This window comes from Notothenia rossii (genome assembly GCF_949606895.1).
Source record: "Notothenia rossii genome assembly, chromosome: 4".
NCBI lineage: Eukaryota > Metazoa > Chordata > Actinopteri > Perciformes > Nototheniidae > Notothenia > Notothenia rossii.
In genome coordinates, this window is record NC_136902.1 from 50,808,443 (window position 1) to 50,812,090 (window position 3,648).

General features: G+C 42.1%; 1 long non-coding RNA gene across 1 annotated transcript; it reads right to left on the bottom strand.

The window, feature by feature from the left end:
* Positions 1-356: 356 nt before the first annotated feature.
* LOC307036197 lies at positions 357-1,651 on the bottom strand. The gene is made up of 2 exons (XR_013807297.1): positions 1,487-1,651; positions 357-904 (listed from the first exon to the last, which is right to left on the bottom strand). It is a non-coding gene; the product is annotated as an uncharacterized lncRNA (long non-coding RNA).
* Positions 1,652-3,648: the final 1,997 nt, after the last annotated feature.

The window sequence follows — 3,648 nt, forward strand, 5'->3', positions numbered from 1 at the left end:
AAACCTAGATATTTTTATGTAGTGACCCTTTCAATGTCAATGTCAGTCCCTTGAACAGTACAAATGTTGGGGAGAAAAGAAGTTAACTTTTTGCCATTTGAGAATATCATGAGTTTGGAGTTGTCTGCATTTAATACTAACTTGAGTTGAGATAAATGGGATGGAATAACATCAAAGGCAGACTGGAGGAAATCAAGACTTTGCTCTGTAGAAGAGGATGAACAATAAATAACAGTATCATCTGCATAAAAATGGAAAGCAGCATTTGAAAAATGATTAGAGATTATTTACATACAGTATATGGTGAAATTATTGGTCCTAATATGGAACCTTGGCGCACACCCTTTCAAATCAAATCAATCAAATCAAGTTTTATTTATATAGCACATTTATAAACGATTTTTGGTCGAGCCAAAGTGCTGTACAAATAATAAAAATACCCTACAGTAAAGACATTTTACAGCTAATACAACAGCAGTTTGTTCAGAATATCAGTATGAGAAGAAAACGACACCCTTTGTCCTTAGACCCTCACATCGTACAAGGAAAAACTTCCAGAGAAAACCCACAGTTTAAAGGGAAAAATGGGAGAAACCTCGGGGAGAGCAACAGAAGAGGGATCCCTCTCCCAGGACGGACAGACGTGCAATAGATGCCGTGTGTAAATCGAAGAGATAATACATTTGCAACATAGGTAGACCGAATGTTAGGAAATGCATGCGTCTATAATAATAGGATGAATCCACGAAGATGTCAACAATCCTGTGGGAGCCTTCAGGGAGGCAGCACGACGAGACCCAGGCAGGACCGCAGAGACAGGTTCAGCCACGACCCGAAGTCCACGACTTAATCCAGAACTCAGGATAGAGGATCCAGGATGCGGGACCACAGCAAGAGGATCAGCCTCGACTCAAGATCACATCAAGACACAAAAGAAGACAAATTTGGCTGGGTTAATCGGAACATGAGAATACACAGATTCAGACAGACAGAAGGAAGAACAAGCACTCCCTTTGGAGTGATATTTTTAAATATTGAAGTTAAATGCATCAATCTGGTGCACTTTGAGAGCAAAATGAAGAGATATATGGATACCTCTCAACATCCATATGAAACAACTGTAAACAGATTTACTTTGTCTTTATGGATTCGATTGTGGACTTGATTGTGATTGCTGCACATTATCCCTTACTTAATAAATACTTTTTTTGATAATCTATTATATAGAAAAGTATATCATATTGATATATAATATATAATTTATTGATAATATATAATATAATCAAATATAACAATCAAAACGAAATAAGTAGTATTAAGTATTAGGGCTAAGAAAATATTGTACATGTGAAATAGTTGTATGTATTGATTTAAATTGACATGCATACGCTAAGAAAAATAGTCCGTTGTTACTGTTTGAACTAACGTACCAACGGCACTGAACATATTACATATTACCTACCATATTACGTTATATACTTCTTACCTTCAATTTCTCTTGTTCTTCTCCTCATTCGTCTTTGTTTTTCTTCAAGTTTTATTGTATTTCTTCAAGTTTTTATCTTGTTGGTCGAATGCACTTAAGCGTCAGCTAAATACAATGTAATGTAATGATCAAAAAGCCTCCTCTATACTAGTCTAGACAGCGTGGGTAAATTACCGTACAACCAATCACAATGCGTGACGTCATTACGTCGTGACGTCGTGACGTCACTGGTAAGAGACGGACCCCGAACACATATGGTACCCCGAACACATCTGGTACCGACACCGGCCACTCCCTTTTTGTTTTTTTGCTTACCTAAATCCTACCAGCCCACATTTGTAAGTGTTCCGGCCCAGCCCAGCCCAGTGGGGTGTGGCCCACTGGGCTGGGCTGGGCTGGGCCGTTTTGATAGGCTACCTTTGTTCTATCTATCAGTTTCACTTTCACACCCGTTTCAGTCCCGTAGCAGCTGTCACTGCGTAGTGAACGATCAGGAGTGAGTGACTGAGAGACCTAGCTGGCAGTTGCTTACAGATGGATAAATAAGCTCCAACGCGTAAAGGCATTTTTGTATAGTTTGTGAATACAGTATACAGTATTGTAGCGAGCCCTGGGTTCAGAGGGAGGGGCTTGCATAGGGGGGGGGGGGGTTAGCAGGGAAAGGGAAACGGGGGAGTGGCTGTACCCGTAGGATAGAAAAGGGGGAAGTGACGTCTGACTCAGATGTCGCGCGGCTGTGGAGAAGAACTTGTTGCCCATATTCTGTTACTGAGTTTAGGCTAGTTAGCTAGCAGGTTTATTGTTTTGGGTGCAGTCACTTTTGCCTCCACTTGTTGTTCAAATAAATGTTGAAAGAAAAAGTAAATCTGTTTACAGTTCTGTTTTATATGGGTGTTGAAGAAGAAGAAGAATTGGGAGGGATGAAACCCTCTTTAATGGTCACACATGCAGAGCACACACAGTCATACTTGTCAACCCTCCCGATTTTCGCGGGAGACTCCCGATTTCATTGCCCTCTCCCGGTTTCCTCCCGGGGTCATATTTCTCCCGCATTTCTCCCGATTTCTGACAAAATCAGATTTACACACAACTGTTTCCACTCGGACTTTAATACAGCGGCACCATTGTTTGGTTTCCATGATAACACGTCTATTTAGTAGCGCGCGCAACTCAAAGTCTGAGAGGGTGAGGCAGATAGTCACAGAAAACTGAACAAGAATCGACAACTACTCCACCCTCTGCTCACTCCTTTCCTGTAAAATACAGGTCCAGCCCACACATATGCTCCATCAAGGATGGTGCTACAGGCTGCAAGGCAGTGCACTTAGAACTACAATAAGCATGTTAATGTTAATCTAACAGCTCCGGCGATCCACTAGCACCCCCCCCCCCCCCCCAATTTTGCATTTTGAATATATATATATATATATATATATATATATATATATATATATATATATATATATATATATATATATATATATATATATATATAATATGAAAATGATTAATAGAAATATTTCGGCCTTTCGGTTTTCGGCCAACTGTTTCCTATTTTTGGTATCGGTTTCGGCCAAGAATTTCCCATTCGGTGCACCCCTAATTATTATTATCTCTGCTTGCCTAGCAGACATCTCTCGGTGGATGTCTGCTCATCACCTCAAGCTCAACCTTGACAAGACTGAACTGCTCTTCCTTCCGGGAAAAGATTGTCCCACTCTTGACCTAACAATCAACATCGGCACCTCTGTTGTTTCCCCGACTCAGACTGCAAGGAATCTGGGTGTGGTCCTAGATAACAAACTGTCCTTCACTGCAAACATCGCTGCTACAACCCGCTGCTGCAGATACACGCTTTACAACATCAGGAGGATACGTCCCCAGCTGACCCAGACATCAGCGCAGATTCTGGTCCAGGCTCTCGTCATCTCACGCCTAGACTACTGCAACTCCCTCCTGGCTGGTCTACCTGCATGTGCCATCCGACCTCTGCAGCTCATCCAGAATGCAGCGGCTCGTCTGGTCTTCAACCTTCCCAAATTCTCCCACACCACACCGCTCCTCCGCTCCCTTCACTGGCTTCCAGTAACTGCTAGAATCCACTTCAAGACACTGGTACTTGCGTACCATGCTGCGAATGGATCTGGCCCTTCCTACATCCA